At 39.6% G+C, this 27,582-nt stretch overlaps 1 protein-coding gene across 3 annotated transcripts in view; it reads left to right on the plus strand.

Moving 5' to 3' along the window:
- Positions 1-27,582, plus strand: part of Snap91 (synaptosome associated protein 91) — a 131,348-nt gene that overhangs the window by 2,018 nt on the left and 101,748 nt on the right. The window lies entirely within an intron of this gene.

The raw sequence follows: 27,582 nt of genomic DNA on the forward strand, positions 1-27,582 counted from the left end.
TTGCTTCAGTCTTCCCTCCGTCTATCAGAATCAAGTCTAGCCCCAGTCCTCTGCATGGGCAAAGCTCCAGGAAGCCTATGACTGACTGGCCTTTGTAGGACTGCTCCAGGCTTGTGAACTTGTCTCATAGCACTGAATAGTTTCTCTCTCTCTTTCTTTCTTTCTTTCTTTCTTTCTTTCTTTCTTTCTTTCTTTCTTTCTTTCTTTCTTTCTAATTTGAAGTAGGGTCTCATGATCTGGAATTCACAACATAGTCTTCTCAGGTTGGCTTCAAACTCAGTCATCCTCCTACCACAACTTCCTGAGTGCTGGGATTAAAGGCTTGTGCCAGCACACCCAGAGTTTGTCTGAGGGGACTACACTCTGACCGCTTTCTTGAGGGAATATTTAATAAAATTTATTGATTATAGTATCATATGTTGTACGTTTTGTACAAGTTAAGAGAGGCCACCAGGGCCAGGACACCTAACAGAAGTAGAGATGATCTATTTACCACCAGTTCAATTTGCTGCAGTGTGCTGAATCATTAGCCATCTTTCTATCAGTTTCCCCAACTCTGGGAGGATGACTCATGTCTTAATGGTGTCTGTCAGCCTAGAAAATCCTTTTAATAAAAGGATTATGGATTTGCTTTATTTTATAAGTCAGTTTATTGATATGTTTCAAGAAAATGCATGCACAGGTTTGAGCATTTCATTAAGACATCACTCAGATAAGACAGACTTTTCCAGATCTAATTAGTCAACTTCCATCTTTTATCTCTGAAAGTGGGAAGTTTTCTAGTGTCCCCAGTGCATTATTGTATGGAGTGACTTAGAACACCTAGAACATAGGGGAAGACACCATGTTAAAAGCAGCTAAAATAGGAACTGGCTTTGAATCATCAGTGTGAGCTGTGTTTATTGAGCAATTACTATGTTATCAGTATTGAACTTTCAGTGAGGGTAGTATGCTTCCATGTTTTTGAAAAAATATTTTTTTATTTATTCATTAGAGACAGAGAGACAGATAGAGAATTGTTGCACCAGGGCCTTTAGCCACTGCAAACAAACTCCAGACACATGTGTCACCTGCATCTGACTTTATGTGGATACTGGGGAATGGAACCCTGGTCCTTGGACTTTGCAGGCAAGCACCTTAACCACTTAACCATCGCTATAGCTGCCACTTCCATGCTTTTAAACACTGCATTTAACTGCATTTGTACTCTAGTAACATTTTCTGTTGTCAAGGGGTGGAGGGGAAGGAAGCACATCATCCTAAGTGCTCTCATCTCTTAAATTTATATGTTGCTTGCATGGCTCATGTAAACCACCACACACATTGTAGTCTCTTTCCTCAAAAATGTTATCAATTCTGGGCTGGAGAGATGGTTTAGTGGTTAAGCGCTTGCCTGTGAAGCCTAAGGACCCCGGTTCGAGGCTCAGTTCCCCAGGTCCCACATTAGCCAGATGCACAAGGGGGCGCACACATCTGGAGTTCGTTTGCAGAGGCTGGAAGCCCTGGCGCGCCCATTCTCTCTCTCTCCCTCTGTCTTTCTCTCTGTGTCTGTCGCTCTCAAATAAATAAATAAAAATTTTAAAAAAAATGTTATCAATTCTGCAAATTTAAAAAAAAATGAGTAAAAACAAAGCTCTGAAGAGGATTGGATTGTGGTGTTTTGTTTTGTTTTGTTTTGTTTTTGTCTTTTTTTTTTTTTTTTTTTTTTTGGTTTTACAAGGTAGGGTTTCACTGTAGCTGAGACTGGCCTGGAATTAATCCTGTATTCTCAGGTTGGCCTCAAACTCATGGCAGTCCTTTTACCTCTACCTCCCGAGTGCTGGGATTAAAGCCATGTGCCACCGTGCCCGGCCAGTTTTTCTTTTCAATGTTTTATTTTTCCAGTAAGTCAGAAAATAAAGTATGCTCCACTTAAACCCAAACTTTGGGTGGAATTTAGAAAGATAGCTGTCACCCTAATATTATGTCTTAGTCTAAAAAAGGGTGATGTGGAAAACTTGCCTATGAAAGTTACTACATGAATTATAAGAGGGTAACTTTGCTTAAAATTCTTTGTGAAGTTTATTTTATTTTTTTTGTTTTTTGATAACTTTTTATTATTATTTATATATTTTTGCAGTACCAGGGATTAAACCAAGGGTTTAATGCATGCTAGGCAAGTATCACTAAGCTATATCCAAGCCCCTTTTTCCTAACTTTTAAAACAATGCTTTTAATATTTCACAACTGGCTGTAACCTTTACAGCAGGATTTAGGTATTTACCTAGCACGAGCAAGGTTCACAATTCAGTTATCAATACCACCTCCCAATACCTCTTTCTTTTTTTTTTATTTTAAAAGGAATAGACTTATCTTGTCAATTTATGCAGATGTTTAGTAACACACCATTCATAAAACTGAATTACACTTGTTATAAAACATGCAAACACATTACCTACATTTCTCTATAGATGCTAAAGCATTCTTGAGTAGTTGGTGTGTAAGTTTTTTTATAATTAATATTTATTTTATTTTTGACGATTTAATACATACATGTAGTATATTTTGATTATATTCACCCCCTATTATTTTCTCTTATCATCTCCCACTCCTACTGAGCCCCCTCTTTTATTTAACTAGATGCCCTTCTACCTCTAGACTCTCTCCTACTTTTTTTTTTTAGTTTTGTACTCAGTGTATATAGTCAAGTTGCTATCATCATTAGCCTCCTCCCTGTCCTCCCCTCTCTGCAGGGACCCTCTTCATTGGGGAATATGCGTCATGCATTGTGGAGTTAGCCATCAGTTATGGGTAGGAGGCAATGTCTCTATGTATCATGACCCAATATGTGGCTCTGACATTCTTTCCACCCCCTCTTGTACAAATTTCCCTGAGCCATGTTGGGTTCCTTTTAGGTCTGCTTCAGTGATGAGGTCTTGAGAGTCTCTATGTCTCTGCATACCTGGTTTGATAGGAGTTGAGTGTTCTCTGTGTCTATCTCCTTCGCCCTTGTGCTGGTACCAGGTTCACAAAGAAAGCACTCTTACTCATTTCCCCAATTATTCTTAGTTTCAACTGGGGCCCTTTTGAGGTGAGATGGGCTGGTTCTGTCCTTAGAATCTGCATTCATTTTAAAAATGAAGCAAATTTTTCAATGGAGAGTGAAATTGGTACCAGATAAATGGGATAATCTTTGTTTTTTAGAGAGAATTTAATAGGTATAGACCCTCTTGTAGTCCACAATTGGTGGGAGCTTGGTAATGGAGAGCCAGCTTGTTTTGGATATGGTTATGACTTGATTCCCAGCTCTAGCTTTGGGTTCTGTTCCACTGAGCAGATCAGTGAGCGAAATCAAGAGCAGTTGGTTTCCCACCATGGCTGTGTGCCACCATTGCATTTGTGTGAGTGTCACATCATGTTATTTGCTGCTGAGTAGTTTAGACCACAAATTGCTTGGACAGATATTGTTCATTTTCCCCCATTCACTCATGTAGCCCCTTCTGACACTAGACAAGCTAACTGTCTTGGGGACTGACTTATTTCCAGCTTCCAGCCATGTTAGCCCATGTTCCGTACCAACAGCATATGGTGTCTTTGGCAGTAGGGTCTTACCACTAACCTTTGGTGGGTCATCAAGTAAGGTGTGTAAGTTTTAAGAGCATTAAATACTGGTTGGGAATAAAACAGAACTACAGTTTGGTGATTTGAAACCAAGTATTAAATTAATTATTAGTGTAATTATGATATTACTTTTTAGTTTGGAGTATCAACTGGGAGAAATCAAAGGAGTGAACTTTTTTAATGTTATTGGATTAATTGGTCTCAGAATATTTGTGAAATAGGTATTTAATAGTTAAGATATTGCCTTTCAAATACTAATTTGGATTTAAAAGCTAGGAATTTTTTAAAATTATGGTTATTTATACAATGTTACTTAATGGTGTATGATAAAGTTAAGGTTTGGGGGCATAATTGCATATGGGGGGAAGGCAGAGGTAAGTAATCTACAAGTTCTCAGATTGTGTGTGTGTGTGTGTGTGTGTGTGTGTGTGTGTGTGTATGTGTTGCTGGTTCTTGAACTCATGGTCTTGTACATGCTAGGCAAGCATTCTATCACCAAGATACATCTCCAGCCTAGATTTTCTTTTTTTCAATAACAGTATGTTTCTTGAAAGGAAATCAGATTCCCCAAACTGTCACTATAGTCAGTAGCTATATATTAAATATAAAAGATAAGGTTAACTTTAATAATCTGAGTAAGGATTGTATTCACTGTATGTTTGGATGACACGAAAAATTCATTCCACATTCTACCCTCCTGTAATAAGGTTGTCCTTTCTATGTGAAAATTCAAAGCCCTAACCAAAACTAGTTTTCATAGTCAAAATATATAGCCCCACCTTCTTTCCCTTATAACTTATAGTATTTATTCAGTAGCATATAAAATACCCAGGACTCAACAAATATTCACCTGCTTGTTTACAACTGTTGTGCATGGTGGTGGGATTTTCTTCTTTGCCGTGTGGTTGGCCTAAAGGCTAGCCTGAAATAATTAAGGAAAAATGATCCCATAGGGAAGCTAGTACTTACCTGAGTACTGCACCCAGGTTAAACAAAACAAAACACAGAGACAGAGGGACGGATGACTGGAGGGAGCATGTGCATGTGCATGTGTCCGTGCATGTGTGTGTGTGTTAGCCCAAAGTAATGGATGCAGGTAGAAATTTGGAAAGTTTAGCAGCCCTGATATAAGATTCATTTTACTTAATGGAACTTATTAATGATTTCTGTATATGTTGCACTATTAAATTAATCGATTTAAGATAACAAAATTCAAACTTCTGCACCACACTTAACATCAAACTAAACTTAATGGAAAACCTATTTGATTATAAGTAATCCTATTTTTCTCATGCCTGACTTCTTCTTGGGGTGAAAAGATAGGCTCTGTCAACAGTTATCTTCTTGTTGCTTGGATAAAGCTCCTGACCAAAAGCAGCTGATGGGAGGAGAGGACTTATTTAGGCTTATAGTCTTGAGGGGAAGCTTCATGATGGCAGGGAAAACATGGCATGAGCAGAGGCTGAACATCACCTCTGCCACAGCAGGTGGAAAACAGCAGTAGGAGAGTGAGCTCAGCTCTGGTAATAGGGAGCTGGCTATAACACCCCAAAGTTTGCTGCCCCCCAAAACACACCTCCTCTAGCAAGCCTTCCACATTGTCACCAGCTAAGAACCAAGCATTCAGATTACACAAATTTATGGGGGGCATATGATTCAAACCATCACAGGGTTTCATATAGCCCAGAATGGCCTTGAACTCATTATGTAGGTAGAAATGACCTTGAACTTCTGGCCCTCCTGCCGTCACCTGCCAAGTGCTAGGGTTATAATTGTGTTCCATAGCACCCAATGTATGTAGTGCTGGACATCAAGCCCAGGACCTCTCGCACACTAGGCACTCTACCAGATCATCTGAGCTAGCACCCCAGCCCCTCCAGAAAAATTCAATATATTTTTAAATTTTTTTCATTTATTTATTTGAGAGGGGGCAGATAGAAAGAAAGAGAGAGAAATAGAGAGAATGGGTATACCAGGACCTCAAGCCACTGCAAATAAACTCCAGATGCATGCACCCCCTTGTGCATCTGGCTTATGTGGGTCCTGGGGAACTAGACCTGTGTTCTTTGGCTTTGCAGGCAAGTGCCTTAACAGCTAAGCAATCTCTCCAGCCGTGAAAAATTTTAATAATGAGTTCATCCCACATAAAAGCAAGTTCTGAACTTGCTTTCTTGAGAGATGCTAGAATTTTAATAGTTATTCTTTTCCCTCAAACTGTGAAAAAATAAGGTAAATGTAATAGGAGATACGGGCTGTAGTTTGATTCAAGGCAAATATTGGCAAATGACCACAAAATTCCTGATGCTTGGTATTTGCATAAAAAGCAAAAATATGAGTAGAAATGAAATGAAAATTTCGTTTTTATTTCATTTCAGAAAAATTGGTGTACATAAGCTTGCTTAATATATATAAATTATATTTTGATTCATAGAAATGCAATTTGAGCCAGGCATGGTAATGCATGCCTGTAATCCCAGCACTTGAGAGGCCCAGGCAGGAGGATCAGGAGTTCAAGGTCATTGTGGGCTATGTGAGGAGGGGGAGAGGGGACACAGATGCTCTGTAGGTCTTAGGTAGTAGGAAGGAGTATACATGAGATAGAAATCATCAGGCTGTATATCAGCCATAGAGCATTTATGAATGTTTCATTTTCTTTTTTTTTTCAACTTTTTATTGACAACCTCTACGCATATAAAGAATATACCATGATAATAACCCCTCCTATCACCCTCACTATTTTCCCTCCATTGAGTCTCTTTTTTCCACCTTGTTTCTCTTCCAGTTTTGATGTCATCATTTTCCTCCCTCTATTATGCAGGACCTGTGTAGGAAGTGCTAACTAGTATGAGTTCATAAATACCATAACCACTTTGTGTCAGGAAGACAGGATTGTAAAGTACTCCTTTCCCTCCTTTGGCTCTTACATTCTTTCTACTACCTCTTCCACAATGGTCCCTGAGCCTTGGAGGGTGTGATAGAGATGTCTCACTTAGTGCTAAACATTCCACTGTCACTGCTTCTCTACACTTTGGTGAATTTTGAGTCTCCCCAGTGGTCACTGCCAACTGTAAAGAGAAGCTTCTCTAACCAAAAGTGAGGGTAGCATTAATATATTGGCATAAACATAAGTATTTAGAGGGCATTTTGGTGGGTCTCATATATCCATTTAGCCAGACAACAGTAGTAGTTTCCCCTTAGGGCTTATGGCCTCCACTGCCATAAGTTGGTGATTAAGTTTTTAGTATCAGGCCAGCCTCAAATCTAATCAGAGAGCAGTTGGTTTCTCCTCTCCAATAACAGATATGCCATCACTGTACCAGTTTGCACATTTGATCCAACTTGTCCAGCTATAAGCTTACAGAGTCTACTACTGGTTAGACTGTTGATTAATTTCCTACACCAGCAAACTACATGCCTTTCTAGCATCATGACAGCTAGTAAACAAGGAGGGGCCTTCCAGCTCAGCTCTAGCTTGATTAAATTTTCTTACTGTTAGTCCTGGAGATTAAATCCAGGGTCTTGCATGTGCTAAACACATGCTGTACTACAAAGATATGCTCACAGTCCTCAAAAATGTATTATATTTGGGCTGGAGAAATGGTTTCACAGTTAAGCACTTGCCTGTGAAACCTAAGGACACTGGTTCAAGGCTCGATTCCCCAGGATCCACGTTAGCCAGATGCACAAGGGGGTGCACATGTCTGGAGTTTGTTTGCAGTAGTTGGAGGCCCTGGAACACCCATTCTCTCTCTCTATCTGACTTCCTCTCTTTGTCTGTCACTCTCAAATAAATAAAAATAAAAAATTTTAAATTTTTTGTTTATGGTTGATAATAATAATAATCATGTTTTAGATTTTGAAAATATTACATTTGATTGTGTAGTGATTTACAAATGGAAAATATATCAAATTAAGTAATTAGTAAATAAAGCCATATCTTAATTACAATAAGAGCAAGCCATATTTTATATTAAAATCGAGAATTTTTGTACATTGCTATGTTCATTTTTACATTTAATGAATGGCTGCTATATGCTTATTTGTGACTCAATATGTGTATTTAGTTATGTGTATTTTACTCTGAGCTGTTACCAAATGCCTTGTAAGATCTTGCTTCTTCCCTCCAAGTTGACCAGTGATGGGTTTTGTTTCAATGCTTATCTGTCAAGAAGGTCACAAGTGTCACGAGACATTTTCCTTGGGGACCAAGAGTGCTTTCCTTACAGAGTTGGATTTTTAGTGACTTGGCTTCTAAGGCAGCATCTACAGTCTTCAAATATAATAATGGTGTAATTAAATCATTTGAAAAGCCACACATCCATGTTGCCATTCAAACTATTCTGCTTTGTTTCTCTTGTGGATTCCTTGATCTTTGCTGAGAAATGTGTTGTGTATGTATGTTTTCTCTTAGACATTTACATAACATGGCAGTTGCTCTGCCCTGTGCCAATTATACCATGGCTTGTGAAAAATGCCCTTGGCCTTGGGGAAGAAGGGTGGAAGCTGCTGGAGAGGGAATTACACACTGAAGCCCGCAATGTCTCTGGCTGCTTCCCTTCTATCTCCTCAGTCATCCTAGGTGTGTGAGGACACATCCTTTTGTCCTAAGGCTTCTCTCTATACACATCTTTAAGGCGAATCTGCTACTGTGTTCTAAATGGTTTTGCAATCTGTCATTCCTGGCAACTTGGAGAAAGGTGAGTTAGTTCTTTGCTTTGTATCTTCTCACTTTTGTGTCTCAATCACTTGATTAGTATCCTCGACAAGGCACTTTATTTAAAATTATAATTCTCCTCACTTCTACATGTCATTCTTTCTCTTGTCTTTGCCTTTAACATCTCATTCCAGCTTCTTGGGAGCATTTTCAAATATCTCCATTCAAAGCAAGCAGACAAAACCACCAGCATGCAAGTGTCTCTAGACTCCATGGCCTCTTCCAGTGCCAGCCTGCCAGCCATGTTTTAGATGTTGTTCCACAACCACTCTTGAATCCGTGATCTCAAAAAAAAAAAAAAACAAAAAAAAAACAAAAAACTTCTTCCCACTCTTTGGAGATCCCTTATCCGTGGTTATCTTAATTCATGCTTAAAATGCTTGAATTGCCATTAGGTGCCAGTCATTGACCAGGCTGATAATCTGAGAGGTATCCTCTGACACAAATATTATATTATGTGCATAAATGTTATGTGTGCATAGAAATAATGGCTTTCCTTTAGTCTATCTCATTATGAATGTATGGGGTATCCTTTATCTGTGGTTGTCTTGACTCATGCTTGAAATATTTGAATTGCTATTGAGTGCCAGTCATTGACCAAGCTGATCATCTGAGAGGTACCCTTTGACATAAATATGTACTTGTGCCATTACTGCTGAGGTCATGGTGGAAGGACTTCAGCTGTGAGGATCCTGGGGGTCTTGGGGGTACCCAGGGAAAGTCTGTGTTTTCTCCCCACCACTATGAATGCTAGCCATTACCAGGATAGTCTCTGTGGCTGCTGCTGCTTGTGCCAGTGCTACTACTGCAGCCACAGGACACTCATGTGAACTGAGGTCCTATGTATTCATTCCCCATGATTATTTTTCTCCATCCTTTTGATGTACCAGTTTTTACTTATACTAGTTTTTGTACTACTTAATTCTGATTTTCTTCTTCTACAGGTTAAAATCTATGTGTATTATCTTTATTCTTTAAACAATTACTCTTAAGAATTTAATAGTTATACTTTAAATCTGCAATCTGTTTTCATCTCAAAATATTTAGACACCTTTTAAACTACCCACTTCTGATTTATATGGTACTGTTGCCCAGTGTTTATTTCTACTATAGTTTTAACCCCAAAGCTACATATTTTTGTTTTTGTGGAGGCAGTGTTTTTTTATTTAAAGAGATTTTCCTGGGCCACAGGGATGGCTAAGCAGTTAAAGCATTTGCTTGCAAAGCCAAAGGACCCAGGTTCAATTCCCCAGGACCCACGTAAGCCAGATACACGAGGTGGCACATGTATCTGGAGTTTGTTTGCTCATGTCTAAAATTTTCTTGGGCTGTATTCTTCCAAAGCTTCTTTGGTAAGCCCCTTTACTAGTAAGCTCTGTTTTGGTATGAAAAGATTCTCTTTTCTTCATGATTTTGAAAGTGAGAATATCTAGATATAACAACTATTGAGTGAGTTATTTTCTTCTATTAAAATAGTTCAGTCATCTTATTGTTCTTAGGAATATATTGATCAGTCTGTCTACTTTTAGATAATTCCTTGTCTTTATGGCTGATGTGAAAGTGTTTCATTGGTCATGTCTATGTTATGTGTGCATAGAAACATGGCTTTCCTTTACTCTGTCTTATTAGGAATGTATGGGGTATCCTGAACTGAGAATTAATGTCTCCTGTCAGTTTTAGAAAATTCTCAGGCTTTCAGTTATCATTGGTTATTGCCTATTCCTCTTCTCTGCTTTCTTTCCTTTAAGTATGACTGGACATGTGTTAGACTTCATTACATTCTCATATGTAAATATATGTAAATCTACCTTTTATGGATTCCCAATGCTTTCTTGCCTGTTCAGCATGATTTGTTCTTCAGATTTCATCCAGTTTATTAATTCTCCCTTTAGCTGTGTCTTATCTCACTTACACATCCTTAATTATATAATTTATTCATTTCTATTTTTATTTAAAAATTGTTCAGATTTGCTCATTTTTGGATAACATATGTTCCTTGCTCAAATTTTTTGAGTTCCTTTTTTATTTCTTTACCATTTTTAGCAAAACTAATTTTATATTCTATTTTGTACAGATCTGTTACATGAAGTTCTGTTTCTAACTTTTCTTTTGTCTGACCCTCAATCATGATGTTTCAGATGTTTTGTAATTTTAGACTGTGATTTCAGTTTGACTAGCTCTTCATCTATAAGAATCCTGGGAAGCCTGATGTCACCTGGAGAGATGCTGTATTTGTGTCTCATAGGTCCTACAGGTGTCCCATCTCAGATTGATTTCTGTTTCTCTATCTGCAGGTCCAGGTCTATAATTTGAAAATCCAAATAAATAAATGAATACATAAATAAAATTCATGAACCCAAAATTCTTTTGGTAACTCTTTGTTGGCAAAAAGTTAACTTGGTATAATGTCTGTCACAAGTATTCTCCAGGTTCTACTGTTCAACTACAGAAATATTGTCATATTATGGTGTGTCTTCAAGGTTATATTGAGATGTTAGCATATAATGTACCTGATGCCTACACAAAATCTGAAAAAAAATTATAGATTCTGAAACATATGGCCACAAGAGCCTTTGATATCAGAGTGTGAATCTGCAATATAAATTGGAATCACAAACTTGAGCAAGGTAAAGTTGTGGTGCTAAATGCCCCAGAGATTTCCCCTCATCCACCCTCATGTAGATTCAGTGGGTCACACTTTTCTGTCACTTTCCTCCCTAAAAGATATTCCTGTTCATATGTGTTGTCATCTCCTAATTTTACCAATGAAGTAACGCTCAGAGAATCCCTGCTTTTAGTTCTAGCTAATCATGTCACCTTGCTTAGTACCAAAGGCCTTGTTACCCATTGCCCATTGGGTAGGCATGACTATTTAAATCTGTGTCTCTAGACCACTCTAATTAAAGCCCACTTTGCCTTCAATGTTAAATCATCATGTAGTTTTATGAAGTTTCTTTCTTTTTTGACCTTCATTATTGCTTTTCCTTTCTTGTGAGGCAGCCAAATGGATAGAAGCATGTCTGCATATTGGTCTAAATAATCAGTTTTTTTGTTTTTTGGTTTTTTTTTTACCCTTTATAGTTACCCATATGCTTGGAATGGAACTAGCCTGCTTTTCTTTTTTGTTCTTTCCTATATCTCTTCCTCACCCCAGTTCATTCTTAGGCTGCTTTTTAATTCACTGGGTTCACTACATACACTCTATATTACTTTTAGTCTGATACACATTCCCTTTCTGTGTTCTCATATATTTTTTAAATCTCTTCTAAAACCCTGCTTCTGGCATGCCTTCTCAATGCCCAGACAGCCTGCTGCGCATGTAAGAGCTACGCTGCGCAGGCTCTGTATGAGGCTCTTCCTTTCTCTAGTCTGGAGTTTCTCTTTCAGCCTTCCTGGTACCAATCATAGAATGATAACAGGTTTTGATAAATATTCGCTAAATCATTGTCTTTATTACACATTTTATGTTTCTCAAACTCTAGATCTTTTTCTTACCAACTTTTCACATAAATATTTTACTTTTACCTGGTAACTCTCAAAAGAACAAGGAGGGGCTGGAGAGATGGCTTAGTGGTTAAGTGATTGCCTGTGAAGCCTAAGGACCACTGTTCAAGGCTCGATTCCCCAGAACCTATGTAATGCACAAGATGGCACATGCATCTGGAGTTCATTTACAGTGGCTAGAGGCCCTGGAATGCCCATTCTCTCTCTCTCTCTCTCTCTCTGTCTTTCTCTCCCTCTGCCTCTTTTTCTCTCTGTCTCTGTCACTCTCAAATAAATAAATAAAAATAAACAAAGAAATTTAAAAGAACAAGCAGTTAGGCACTGGCGAAATGGCTCAGAGGATGAAGTGCTTAGCACATCAGTATGAAGATAGGAATTTGGATCCTCAGCACCCAAGTAAATGCTAAGTGAACATGGTGATCCACCAGGAATCCTAGCATTTGGGAGACCGAGACCAGGGGTCCCTGAGGCAAGCTGGCTAGTTAGACTAGCCAAATCAGCAAGTTCTGAGTTTATGTGAGAGACCCTGCCTCAGTAAATAAAGTGGAAAGCCATTGTGGAAGACACCTGACAGCAACCTGTAGCCTCCACATGTGCGCACACACACCATAAAATCCATTCTCTATGACTATATGATAAATAGGAGTGCAATGTACATAGTTAAAGTGGATTTCTTTTCAGCTTCTCGGCACTCAGTTCTTATATTTAGTTTGTACAGCTGGGTGTGGTGCTGCGTGCCTATAATCCTAGCACTCTAGAGGTCTAGGCAGGAGGATAGCAAGTCTGAGATCAGCCTATGCTACATAGAGAGACCCTGTCTACTAGAACTCAAAATAGAAAACAAAAAAAGTCATTTTGAGGAAAACTATAGCATTGATATGAAAAGTTAGAACAATCAGTTAGATTGGTAAATTAGAAGATACGTTATATTTTAAACAATTATCTGTAAGTTTTGATTGTGGATTTAAAGTGTATGTGTACTTTCTGGTCTGTATCATTAATGATTGATGTTGAATGGCTGCATGGTGATACTATAGAAAAACCTTCACATTTTGTAGGGGCGGATGTAGGTCCCCATTTCGTTTATTTGGGGCTGGCTATGGTTGAGGAGCATTGCTTTTCAAAGCCTGTTTTATAATTCATAAGCATCTACTCTGTACATGGTAAGGAAAGTAATAAAAATTTTAAAATACATAATTTCTAAGTAGGTACAAATACTCAATTTGCACTGGAATTGTATTATTCATTACTTGGTGATATTATCCACTAACAGGATGACATTCCCATAAGCAACTTAAGGAATGGGACTGGGGACTTGGGATAAGCTCAGTGATAAAAAACTTGTCTGGCATGCATAAGGTCCAGGGTTCAATCCTCACCATGACCAAACCAAAAAAAAAAAAAAAATCAATGAAATTAAAAAGAATTAGCAAAAACAACTTGAGGATTGAGGAAAGGGGACAAATGTAACCTAAGGTGGGATCCTGTTGCCTTTGTGTAGAGTTCACTAAGTGCCAAGATATTTATCCCATTTTTGATACCTGTTTGGAAAATTAGATGTTACTTTTAGTCTTGAGGCTTTGTGTATATTATTTGACACAAGCCTATTATTTATTCACTTAACAAATATTTACCAAATGCCAGAGGTTGCTCCAGGAGGCAGGATGCGGTGGAAAACAGACACAGTCTTGGCAACAGAGAGCTTACAACTCAGTAGGAATGAGAAAAATGAAATAAATAATTACAAATTATTCAAGAAGAATTAACTTTTATCAGTTAAGGTATAGATTAGCAAGGTACATTGTGGAAGTGGTGTTTAAGGGCAGACACAAGGGCTCAATGGAGTTTACCTTGGTGGGACATGGACAGGTGCTGTTTCCTGCTCTGTAGGGAGAGGCTCAGAGGAAATAAGGCAGATCTTAGGCACTTTGGGAAGTTGAGGGTTGCTGGAGAACTGAGTTGAAAAGGGTAGATGATGTAAAGAGATTGCCTCTGAAATGTAGGAACGCCTTTGAGGTTGTAGAAATCTTAGACATTTCTAGACTCTTTTACAAAGGAAGCTGAGCCCCAAAGAAGCAAGACCACATGTTCCGTATGTATTGATGCTGCTCATTCATTCCTACCTACATGTCTGAGCAGATGCTTTTACCTGTGTGCCTTGAGCAGCTGCACTTATGCGTCACTGCTCTGTTCACCCGGCCTGACTGATAGATAATGCGAGAGAGACTCACTGAGACTTGCTGTCAGCCTGGTCACTATCAAAATGTGTGGCTTACAGCTGCTCTGGCTTCTAGCTGGGTAAGTCAATAGACAATGGTTTAATGTGGTGTTGTTGTGCATTATTTCACTTAACCTGTCAAATTGCAGTGTGTTCAGGTTTTTCTGACCTCTTCACTAAGTATTTGAGCATGATACTCTGATTTTGTCTACCCTTGAATGAACATGGGTGTACCTATGGACAGCTCCACAAGGTTGACTTGAGGCCACATTTATGAGTATGTAGAGCAACTGTCTAACACCTGCCTCTCCTTACTGCATTGTAGATTTCTACTAGTTCTTTTTGTGTTTTTTTTTAAATTCTCACTATGATTTCAAGAGACACTCATTTAAAATTTTTTGTTATCTATTAGAGAGGGGGCCAGAGAATGGGCATGACAGGGTCTCTAGCCACTGCAAACAAATTCCAGATGCATGCACCACCTTGTGCATCAGGCTTACACGGGTTCTGGGGAATTGAACCTGAGTCCTTAAGCTTCACAGGGAAATGCCTTAACCACTAAGAAATCTCTCTAGCCCCTGGGGGAATCTCTTAATTTTTACCTTTTTATTGCATCTTGTGAGAAGAACTATTTGATATAGTAACATTATTATATCAAGGAACTGTTTTATACACACACACACACAATCTCAATAAACTACAGGTTTGACTTTGGTCTTTATTTGTAAGTTATACTTATCATTTCATGGACTTGCTGTGAATTGAGAAGTTTCTTTTCATTTATCTCAGCATTGCTTTTTTGGATAGAAAGAGTATAAGCTGAAAATTCAGTGGAAATGGCAATCAGTATAGGTATTTGGGATGGTGCATTGACAGTATCAGTTGAAATTTTTAAAAATCATTTAACCTTAGCACTCTGACTTCTGTAAGTTTATATTATAAAACAGAGAAAATCATGCAGTCAGTGATGTTTTTTGTCATATCAATGTATGTAAAAGAGCACAAAATTGAATAACTCCTCAAATTATTGTGTTTTCACACAGTGAGATACTGGAAAACCTTGAAAAATGATGACTTAAAATATATTTGACATGGAAAGAGAAGTTATGAAGTAAAGCACATTTTATATTTAATGTATATATCCCCATAATGCATATGATGGAAGAATATGCACCAATATTTTGTGCACGTGTTAAACTATTTTTGCTTTCGACTTTATCCTCCATCAGTTATGGCTGTTTGGCTTGCATGTTACAGGCATAAAGATCAAAATAATATGGGCAAAAAGAGGACCATGTGGGTCCTGGTAGCAAATATGAGTAAAGGGCATAAACGAGGCTGTCCCCTCCCTGTCACTTGTTTTGTATTCTCCTCCCATCTGCTTCTCACATGTTTCTGTTTCACATGATGGCAATGGAGAACAAATACACTTCTTCAAGGAGTCTGGAGACACAGACACTCACTGTCTTTTACAGTTATGTTTACAAAGCATTGAGAATAATGACTTCCTTGGATCAGATGGCCCATATCATGGCATGATACTATAACTGTCAGGCTTAAGCAGCAGTGGCTTGCTGGAAGCAGTCCCAAAGCTAGCGCTCAATACAAGTTTTACTTCTTGCTGTGGTGGCAGTCTGCTGTGGGCAAAACCTTCCAATCTCCCACCTTATCACCGAAGTCTGGTAATGAAGGAAGACAGAAAGGGAAGTATTGTAAATGATGGGACTAGACCTAGAGATCATTCCTTCATATATTCTATTGATTAACAAGAACTCAGCCAAGGGCCTCATTAAAACGCAAAATTAGAAGATGGAATCTAGTTGTGAGTTCAGGAAGAGAAGGACCTGGAGAGGAACATGTAACTGACTCTACAATGCCCATAGGAAAGAATTGGATTATGGGTGGTCACTCCTTTTATATCCAAGGGATCTCTGGAGATTTCACTGCCTTCATAATGTAACAGTTATTACCAATCCAAGGATTGGTATTCATTTTTTTCAGTAAAGCTAGATTATTTCGTGAATGGATGATTAATGGATAGTCAGTGGATCACTGAATATTCACCCTGTCCTTGACACACAGTACAGATTAGATTTAGTGCTCTATTTTTTAAAATAAAACCTTCATTTGCCCTCAAGCTGCATCCGTAGACACTGCTTTGGACTTCACTGTCAATCTTAGTTGGCACTTAGGCTGAAACCAATGCACCATTCCTAGCCTGGGCAGTTTTTCCATGCTGAGTGCTAAGCCAAGCTGTTCAGTGAATGACACAGAGTCAGCATGGACAGTTCAGAGTGTGGGACTCACCTGTGAGGGACCTTCTTTTAAGCATCTACTAACAAGCTAGTTTATAAGCTAACAAATCAGTGACTTGTATGGTTAGGGCATGGGGAAAAAGTTCTGCCCTTCTGCTTGACAGACAAAGATAGTGGTTCTTATTTTTTTTTCTTTTGCATTAGTGGGGGAAATTATAGCTATTCTGGAATAGGAAAATGATGTTTTGAGTTTTGCTTAAAATTTACACCTTTCCACATATCAAATCTGATTTTACTTAATCACCTAAAAATATATTTTCTTTGAGCTGCTACTTAAGTACCTACATGTATATGAGTTCTTCCTAAAGTTAAGATTTCTAGGTTGGGGGAGAGCCTAGTGCGTATGCAGCCAGCTCCACGCGAGCGTGGTACATGCGTGGGTGGAGTGCTGTCTTTCTCGGAAAGCACCTGTGAGGTCAGCTCTCTTATCCCAGGTATACAGAAGAGGACACGGAGCCCAAGGAAGCTAAGGACCCCATCGCACCACTGCAGAGAGAGGTCAGGATTTCCTCAGGCATCCCATTGTGGGAGTCATGCTTGCCGCTCACTCAGATGTTTCTGCTTATCTGTTTCTAGTGTCACATGTAGTGATAACACAAAAGCAAAACTAAGTTAAACATCATATGGTGGTTTTAGGAAAGCAAAATGCAATGACGTCTCAAGGACACCCATTAGTTACTTGCCTACAGGGGTGAAACTTCTGGGGGGACCATTTCCAGTTATGAGGAAAGAAAGTAAAGCATCAAGGGACTCTTCTGAGCCTATCCACACTCTTCACTATGACTTTTGCTGGTTTGTGATAATAATAAAGATCTTGAGAGAGGTGCAAAGTATAGCTTTAGTAACAGCATGAACAGTGTGAGCCCTGGCTTCCTCCCTTCTAGCTCTCATGTTGGCCAGTTGAATTTAATTTCTTTGGACCTCACTCTTATCTTTTCTAAGACATCAAGGGGTTATTATAACAAGGAAAAGGACACAGTTCCAACAACAGTGATAAAAAAAAACCTTCAACCTTAAATTACTCCATAAATTATTATTACCAGAGGAAAAGCTTTCTTCCTAGATATCTTTGAAGTCGTGTGTGCAGCAACAAATGTACAAAAACAGCCTGGACTGACTTTGTGACCTTCTTGAGAAATGATAGTTTATTTCTAGACAATATGAAAATAGAATAGGGCAATCAAGCCTTCAAAGTACTTTCATCAATTTATTGTTCATTGACACAAGTGAGTATTATAAAAGAATCAGTGGGGCTGGAGAGATGGCTTAGCGGTTAAGCGCTTGCCTGTGAAGCCTAAGGACCCCGGTTCGAGGCTCGGTTCCCCAGGTCCCACGTTAGCCAGATGCACAAGGGGGCGCACGCGTCTGGAGTTCGTTTGCAGAGGCTGGAAGCCCTGGCACGCCCATTCTCTCTCTCTCCCTCTATCTGTCTTTCTCTCTGTGTCTGTCACTCTCAAATAAATAAATAAATAAATAAATAAATAATCAGTGGTTCTTAGAGAAAAGTAGTGGTGATTGCTCACTAAAGTGTTTGAGGCATATCAGAGACAATAAAGCTAAAATATTTGAAGTGACTTTCTTTTATGCATTTTAGTTATGTCTTTGCATATGTGTGGGAGTAGGGCATGCCAGGGTCTCTACTGCTGAAAACAAATGTCCATATGACTTTATGTGGAAGGCTGGGGAATTGAAGATGAGCTAGTGGGCTTTGTAAGCAAGCACTTTTACCCACTAAGCCATCTTCTCAGCCCCAAAATGACTTTATTATTGGGACTGAGTCATGGTTAACATGCTGTCTGGTGGTCATATGATAAAGACCAAGTTGGAAATGGCAGTAAATCACATCTCTTTGCATTTAGGCACTAGTGTGCTGCTATGCAGAAAGATTTGTACAGTATTTGAAACAAGCACTGACCTAAAAGAGGCAAACAATTAAAGAGTGAAGATCAGGAATCTGTAGAGATGGCTTAATATTTAAGAAACTTGCAGGCTGGAGAGATTGCTTAGCTGTTAAGTGCTTGCCTGTGAAGCCTAAGGACCCCAGTTCGAGGCTCGATTCCCCAGGACCCACATTAGCCAGATGCACAAGGGGGCGCATGCATCTGCAATTTATTTGCAGTGGCTGGAGGCCCTGGCGCATCCATTCTCTCTATACATATCTGCCTTTCTCTCTGTGTCTGTCACTATCAAATAAATAAATAAACAAAAATATTTTTTAAAAAAAGAAACTTGCCTGCAAGGTCTAAGGAACCAGGTTCATTTCCCTAGTGCCCACGTAAAGCCAGATGCACAAGGTGGCACATGTATCTGGAGTTTGTTTTCAGTGGCTAGAGGCCCTGACATGCCCATTTTTTCTTTCTTTCTCTCTCCCTCCCTTTTCTCTCCACCTTCCTCTCTCCCTCCCTCTTTCTCTATCACATTCTCTAAAATAAGTAATAAATAAAATATATATTTAAAAAGAATGACAATCAATAGTTACAGTGAGTCTCGACGTTTATATTCTGTGTACTCATAGTGCAGTAGATCTGAATGGCTTTGACAGTTTTAAGTACTAAGATTACCAAAACTTAGTAAAAACTGTATAACCAAATGTCATCAATAAATAATATTACTGGGCTGGAGAGATGGCTTAGCAGTTAAGCGCTTGCCTGTGAAGCCTAAGGACCCTGGTTTGAGACTCGGTTCCCCAGGTCCCATGTTAGCTAGATGCACAAGGGGGTGCACGCATCTGGAGTTCATTTGCAGTGGCTGGAAGCCCTGGCATGCCCATTCTCTCTCTCTCTCTCTCTCTCTCTGTCTGTCTTTGTCTCTGTGTCTGTCACTCTCAAATAAATAAATAAAAATTAAAATAAATAAATAATATTACTGATGCTCATTGTTTGGGTAGAAGACATTTTCAAAGCTGTTGGATTGTGGAACCATTTTACACTGAAGATTTTAGTTCATATAGCCACAGCAAGCCAGTTGTGGTTAAAAATTCATGGTGTTTGATAAATTCCTTGACCAGGAACAGTGTAACTTTAAGGAATTCAAAAGTTTAAGTACATGATTTGAATCATGTGCTGTTTTTCTTATTATGTGCATATGTGCGTGTGCATGTGTGTGCACACATTTGTGCAGGTGTGCATGTGTGGCTAGAAGTTGACATCAGGTGTCTTCCTCAATCTCTTTCTACCTCATTTTTTCATTTTTCATTTTTAAATTTTATTATTTATTGATTTATGAAAGAGAGAGAGAAAGAGAAAGGCAGATAGAGAATGGATGTGCCAGGGCCTTCAGCCTCTACAAATGAACTCCAGACACAATGCGCCTCCTTGTGCATCTGTCTTATGTGGGTCCTAGGGAATTGAACCTGGGTCCTTTGGCTTTGCAGGCAAGTGCCTTTACCTCTAAGCCATCTCTCAAGCCCCCACCTCATTCTTTTGTGACAGAGCTCTCTAGCTGAACCCAGAGCTTACCTATTCAGCTATACTAGCTAGCCAGTGAACTACAAAGGTTATCCCATGTCCTCCTCCCCAGTGCTGATATTACAGGCACACACTACCAGGCCCCAAATTTTTACATGGGTTTTGCGGATCTGAACTCAGATCCTCATGCTTGCACAGGAAGAACTTTACTCACTGAGCCATCTGACTAGTCCTGGGCTATTTTAGTTTTAAACATTTTTAGTGTTTTAAGTTTATTTCTTAAAATTGCTACATTTAGTCAATCTCTTTTAAAAATGTGAAAGAAAAATACAAACATCTGTCTTGGTACCATTTTTTTACTTAAACTTTTCATTTTAAAATCCCAAGAATTAATTGCCAGTCATAAAAGGTTAGAGCTGAATCTATGTAACAAATGGAATATTCCTCTTCTCACTATCTTAGTATGATTTTATATATAAAATCTTGATTATCTTAAACATTGTTATATTATAACTTAAATATTTTTATGTTACAAGAATGTTCTTAGAAGCATTAGCACATATCCCATAATAATTTAGTACTTATTTCTAGCCTGCTAGCTTTTGATACAGGAACTAAACTAAACCTGTTCATTTCATCTTTCTTATATGTGCTTAGCAAAACAGTGAAATTGAAAGGTGTTAGGGCATGGAATAGACATGCAAAAATTACCTGGTTTATTTCCACCCCTCCTTCTCTCTCCCTCCACCCCCCCTCTCATTCTTATTTTCCCACTTCAGAACTTACTCCCATGACTTGCAAAAAGTTTTAGCGTGGATGTCCTCTTTCCTGGGAGGTATGTCAGTCAGTACATTTATAACCAGCCAAACAAAACCCTTGTTGGATGGATCTGTTGCTTGAGTGAAGAGAATCAGTTCTTTATTATTAATGTGTAACTGAGCTGTGGTGTGTTTTCTTAGACCTACAAACCTTGCAACAAGTGTTTCCTGATTTTGAGACCTGAAAATGCATCCTCATTTTTTTTTTCTTGTATTAGTGATAGATGAGCTCAAGTCTCAAAGCTGTGCAAAAGGAGAGTTACTTCAGAAACGTGTTTTATTGTCTTGAATCACAGTAATGTTGATTCGCCAGTGGGTATGTACTCAGCACAGTACTATTAGGAAGTACTCCCTGAAAAGAGTTCACATACTCAAATTACTGCTTGTGAGGCTGTAATCAGTAGGAAAACCTTCCATTTGTAAATTCCCCCCTGTATCCTTAAGCTTAAGAAACTTACTTGAGGGGTCCAGGGAGGTAGATCAGTTGATAAGGTATTTGTTTCACAAGCATAAGAACTTGAGTTAAACCCCAGAACCCGTGTTAAAAAAAAATAAGTAAATAAAAGTCTGGTGTGCTTGTATTCCCAGTGCTGGGGAAGTGGAGATGGGTGGATCCCTGGGGCTCACTGCTGAGCAGTCTAGACTACTTGATGAGTGAGCTCCAGGACAGTAAGAAGCCTTTTCCCAAAGAGGTGGGAGGGGGGCTGGAGAGATGGCTTAGCGGTTAAGCGCTTGCCTGTGAAGCCTAAGGACCCCAGTTCAAGGCTCGATGCCCCAGGACCCACGTTAGCCAGTGCACAAGGGGTGCATGTGTCTGGAGTTTGTTTACAGTGGCTGGAAGCCCTGGCACACCTATTTTCTCTGCCTCTTTCTCTCTCTGTCACTCACAAATAAATAAAGAAAAATTAAAAACTTAAAAAATACTTTTAAAAAAGGTGTGTGGGCAGAGTGTGGTGGATTAAGCCTTTAATCCTAGCACCCTGGGAAGCATTGGTAGGAGGATCACTATGAGTATGAAGTCAGCCTGGGACTGCAGTGTAGTCCAGGTCAGCCTGGGCTAGAATGAGATCTAACCTCAAAAAAACAAATAAACATAAAAGGTGGATGGTACCTAAGGAAAGACAACTGAGGTTGTCCTCTGGCCTCCACACACATGTACATATATGTGCACACTCATCCACACATGCACCTGCACACACATGAACATGCACAAAACAGTATTTTTATATCAAACATAAACTGATTGTTCAGGTTGTTCAGGGATAGAGTGCAATAGAAAGGAATCAATAAAGTCTATAAAAATCTTTTAAAATGGGATAAAGAGATGGTTCAGTGGTTAAAGGTACTTGCTTGCAAAACCTGACAGCCTGAGTTCAATTCTCTGCTATCCATGTGAAGCCTAATGCATAAAGTGGTACATGTGTCCAGAGTTTCTTTGCAGTAGCAAGAGACCATAGCATGCCCATGCATTTCACCCTTACAATTTTTTTTTCAAAAAATCTCTTATAGTAGATTTAACTATTTATAGGGAAATTTTCTATTATGCAGGAAGGTGGAGAACAAAATGTCAAGTTAGAATAAGTGAGACAAAAAAAGAAAGAGAGAGAAAGGATGAGGTGACTGGAATGAACACGTGGGAGGTCTGGAGACAAAGACGGGACAGGGAGTGGAGACAGTTAAAATCATGATGAACCCTCCTCCTATTGGGGGAGTGATGCGGAAGATCATTTATTGATTGATCTTCTGCTTATGTGACCTCACTCTTTCCTCCACCGTCTTTTCTTCTGATCTTTGTACTGAATCAAGGGAATACTGTCATCATACTTTGAGAATTTTCACTAAGCTTTCAAAAATATTTTGAAGTTTCCATGTTTAGAATTTGTTCTGTGTTTATGAGTAGTCTATCATTTCTTACATCACTTACTATGAGAAAAATATATTAAGGTTCATTTGTCATTGCTATATCCAACAAAGTTTTATTGGATGCCATGGTATATTCTAGTAGACTTTTGGTTTCTTGCTTTTATGGAGTTATAATTGGACAGGAGATCCAAACCTGAAGTTTTTTCTTCTAAGGTATTAGTTAGGGGTTTGAGAGCTGTACTGTCGAGCCCAATGCTCTGAGGACTTGGTGCTCACGCACGACCAGATGACTGACAGTTCAGGACCATGATAGCTGCTGAGCCGTCAGGCAGGCTGGTCTCTCACCAGCTGCCCTTTCTTTGGGTGGCCCTCCATGTCTTTGACACCAATGTTGCCAGAGGAATGGGAGGTACTCTGAGCTCCACTGTGAGCCTTGGTAGATGTCACATGTGAAGAAGGAAGCCCTTAGAGCTGGGGCCTGTCATGCCTCTGAGGAGCAGTGACCTTCCTCAGTGGCTCCATCTGCAGAGGGTACTCTGTGAACCTGCCACTTAAGATATTGCTGGAAAACAAGGTAAAGCAGCATCCTCTGAGAGCCACATAGAAGAGACTCATAAACAAATCAATAACCATACACCTTTCACGAAGTAGTAGAAGTGTCAATGATGTCTTATGAGAAGGGAATGGCCAATTTTGCCGGGAAAAGGCTTTTCAGAAGTGATATGGTTGGATGGGTATAGAGAGACAAACTACTTGCTGGATAGGGAAACCCGAGTGGGCCTGGCATACTTAGTGCACAATGAAAGGAAAGGAGAAATGGGGTGGAAATGAGAAGAAAGACTCATAGAAGACCAGTCCCATTGTTATTTTTATAAAACAGTGAGATGCCAGGAGCATTCTATTATCAAGTTTATTTAGTAAGAATGTAATCTGTCCTGTAGCCATTAGCTACTATAGAGAGAAGGGGTAAAAACAGTCATGGGAGGCAAGTGGTGGTGATATGCTTGGCCAGGGCTGGTCAGTGGGGAGAGTAGGCTGGTACTGGAAGGTGCTGTTCTGCTATAGGAGCTTGGGGCTGTCTGAAGGGCAAAGAGCAAAAGGCCAGTTGTGCCTGAGATGTTAAGGTGGGCACACCATGGTATCATAACTTTTGGTCTTAGACACATTTTTTGGACATGCCCACACTCCACATAGCCAAGATGGGACTTCATCTTCCCTCCCCTGGCCTGTTTTACCACATCTGGTCAGGGTCAGCTCAGCCCACCCATTGTTCAGGTGTAATCACTGAAGCTGTTCTGGATTCCATTCTTTCTCTCAACTCACATTTACTATTTTTGTATCTTGCACGTGTATGTGAAATGATGTTTGTGGTGTAGTGTGTGTGACATATGCACATGTGGGGGCACAGATACGTGTGCCCTGTGTGTGCATATGCAAAGGCTAGAGGAGAACATTGGGTATCATTTATCTGCATAATTTCTCAAGACATAGTCTCTTTCATAACCCAGAACTACAGTTTTCATGAGCCCCAGCAGGTCCCTGGTCTCTCCTCCCCACAGGACTGGGTTACAGGCGTGGCCACTTCCTGCTATTCACGTGGATGACAGGGAGCCCAACTTCGGCAATCTCAATCCCTCATGCTTGCAGCAAGCTCCCTTAACTGCAGAGCTGTCTTCCTGGCCCCTCAAACCACATTTTTTTTTTTCATCAGGAAAACTTGTTGGCTCTGCCTTTCTGCAAAATATATATAGAACTGGCCACCTCCATTGCCACCACCAATCCCAGCTACCACTCTCTCTTTAGGAGCGCTGAAACAGCTGTCTAATTCTGATTCTGTCCCTCCCTAGTCCTCAACAGTGCCCGCCTTCTCAGCACAGGAAGTGAAGTAATCCTTTCCCCAACTCAGCCAAAACTCACAGTGGCCTTTGAGGCCCTGCACAGTCTCACCTTTGCCTGCCTTCTCTCTCAAGGGCTCCAGACACACTGGCCTCTTACAGTCCTGAAAAGTCAGGTGATCTCCACCTTGCTACAGATTGTCCCCTTGACCTTGAATGAGTGTCCTGACCCCAGTGATCTGTGTGAGTAAGTGGAGCCTCCTGCTCCTGAGGCAAATTTATGATGTAGAGGGAGAAAAAGAATATATGTAGACAAATAAAATAAAATGTGTAAAAACAGAATGGTTAAGTCTGTGAGTGCAGTGAGATGCAGGCATGATTTGGAAGTTCTAACACAATCACTTTTCAGCTGAATTTCAGGTGCACTTCTTCACAAATTTAGGGCCCATTTAGATTATTATCATTTCTCCCCTAAAAGATATAAAATAATTTGATGCAGATTTTTTCTTGGAACAATGTTTTCATTGTTACAGTATTAGGCAAGAGTAGCTGAACCCACACAGTGAGCGTAGGTTCACTTGAAATGGTAACTGTTTTGCCACAATCCCCCAGCCACTTCATTCTACCACGTTAACAAGTCTCAAACCCCAGGACCAGCTCAGCAAGCCACAGAGTTCACAACAAGGTTACATGAGGCATAATAGGCCTGACCTATGGCAGTCAAGTCTATCGTGTTAAGACCTGCATTGCTTTCACCCTATAAGTCCAGTTTTTTAAGTGATGTTTATCAAGGAGTTACATTTTTATATGAAAATTATTATCCAAAATTGCCAACACCTAATGAGCATTTCTTAAGGTAAGGCACTGAAAATGACTAAATGGCCTTCTGTGCCTGTCAGCAACAACAGCAAATTACTGCTAACGGACAAAACTGTGCAATTAATACTTCAGCTAGAATGCTTATAATTTTTTAAGTAAACTTTAACAGTTGGCATTCAGCCCATTCTTAGTTGTGTTCCTGTGGGAATTAAAAAAAAATACAGCAATAAAGACAGACTCAATTGTATTCTTCTAAGTGGACTTGAAATTGCTGAGATTGTGTCACCCATTGAAACATTCCATAAATCCAAATGGATGTCATCATTGGCTGGAGAGATATTGAAGTCTGTGTATATTGCACTTGAAATTAGCTTAGTTACAGCAAATACCAGATGATGCAAAAATAAAGGGATTTGTATCCCTGAAAAAAAAATGGCCTGTGCTTAAGCTGGACCTTAAATGTAAGTGATTGATTGGTTGAACTAATTGCTGAAGACCTAGTAGCTACAGCTTAAAGCACAAAATGAAGGTAGTGCTTTCAACAAGAGTCTTTTGTTTAACAATTAAACTCTGATTAAAACTCATTACACTTTACCCTCTATAGTTGCTAACTACATCTATGGCCAAAAACTTAAAAACTAAGCAGTAGGGCTGGAGAGATGGCTTAGCGGTTAAGCGCTTGCCTGTGAAGCCTAAGGATCCCGGTTCGAGGCTCGATTCCCCAGGACCCACGTTAGCCAGATGCACAAGGGGGTGCATGCATCTGGGGTTCGTTTGTAGTGGCTGGAAGCCCTGGCGCGCCCATTCCCTTTCTATCTGTCTCTTTCTCTCCCTCTCTCTCTCTGTAACTCTCAAATAAAGAAATAAAAATGACAAAAAAATATAAAAAAAAACTAAGCAGTAGATTTTATGAATTATGTAACTATGACCAGTATATTCAGAAGGCACTCTAGAACTAGTTCAAAAATAAGTGGACACCTTATGGCTGAGACTTCACCCAATTTCCTCTGCTTTACACACCAGATTCAAGAATTCAAGTGAGGAGATAAGAAAAGCTCAGTGTTGAAAGTGGGATGGAAAGAAAGGCTAGACAGCTGAGTGCATGCCAGGCTCACAGCAAATGTCTCAAGAATATGGACTCTGCATATACTGTTGTGGATGCCTGGTGTCCTTCAATATACCAGGTGGGTAAAGAGGCTTTTCAAGCTTGCATTGGAGGAAGGGGTAGGACAGTTGGTAAGCAATAAGCCTGGTAAGTAAGTTGAGCAATGCATTAAGGGCAAAAAGAGCTGTAGAAGAAAATGAGATGAGACTATGGCCACTAGAATTCATTAGGTGCAGTCTTGACTGTGAAGGAAAGATGACAGTTTTCCTTGCAGGTGACACACATTGGTATTTTTAGAAGTAGGATCAATTAGTTCCAAGGTATGCTCTGCGAACCTCTGTCTTGTTGAGTACCGATGGGACTGGAGGGGTGAGATCCCACTAGTGGACATTCTCAGCAGGCCAGAAGTAGGCATTAAGGGTTGGGAGGTTGTGGGAGAATTGGAAAGTTTGACCAGGGCTGAAGACATGGAGAAAGTCATAAATGCGGTGTGAGCATAGGTGAAAAGGAAAAACAGATGGTTGAGCTAACCAAGTGTGGTTATGCCCCACTGAAGGATTAAAGGAGAGCATAAACAATCTGCAGTAGTCTAAAACCTGCTGGGATTAAGGACAATTTCTACATACTGGACTTTTCTTTAATGCAATGAAGTAGACACTTTACCACAAGGAACATCAGAGTGTATGAGTTCCTTGATTCTCTCACTTTGTGCCAAGAAACACAGTACATTGTGTCTGCTCCCAGCGTTCTAATGTGGAAAGAGTCCTGTGCCTTGATTGGTGGGGTCACTGTGATGTGGGTGGCATGGAGTGGTTTCCTCATAGCTAACAGTCATGCTCTGAGGGTGTAGTCAGATAGCCTCAATGTGGGTATGTTCTGGTCCTCATTATAACTTGCCCTGAAGCATGAATGTTGGCCTTGTAGCATGCTGTCATTGCTTTTGCCCTGTTTTAATACTAAAATGTGGGTTCTGCCTTTTCTATGAAGAGCTTAAAACAACAAAGAAGTATATAACTATTTTGGGCTGTATTGGGGTTTGAACTCAGGGCCTTGAGCATGTTAGGCAAGTTAAAGAGAATTTAACAAGCTCTCTGCCAATATTATATAGCCTCTTTTTTTTTTTGCCACATGTTAGTATCTTAGGAAGGAGGCACAGATCTTGGAGTAAGTCATCTTAATAATAATTGTCATGGTTTTCTCCCTCCATCTGTTCTTCTGAAAAAGAGAACACATTGGGTGGGGTGAGGGGGAGGGTTTTTTGTAATTGTGAACAATTAAATTATTTCTGATTTAAAAAAATAGATCTCCAAAAATTGAAATAACTGCTTTAGATCCTCAAGGTACAAAGAAAAGGAGTATTTATTATGGTTCTATCAAAAAATGC

The sequence above is a fragment of the Jaculus jaculus genome, chromosome 10 (genome assembly GCF_020740685.1).
Source record: "Jaculus jaculus isolate mJacJac1 chromosome 10, mJacJac1.mat.Y.cur, whole genome shotgun sequence".
NCBI classification, from domain to species: domain Eukaryota; kingdom Metazoa; phylum Chordata; class Mammalia; order Rodentia; family Dipodidae; genus Jaculus; species Jaculus jaculus.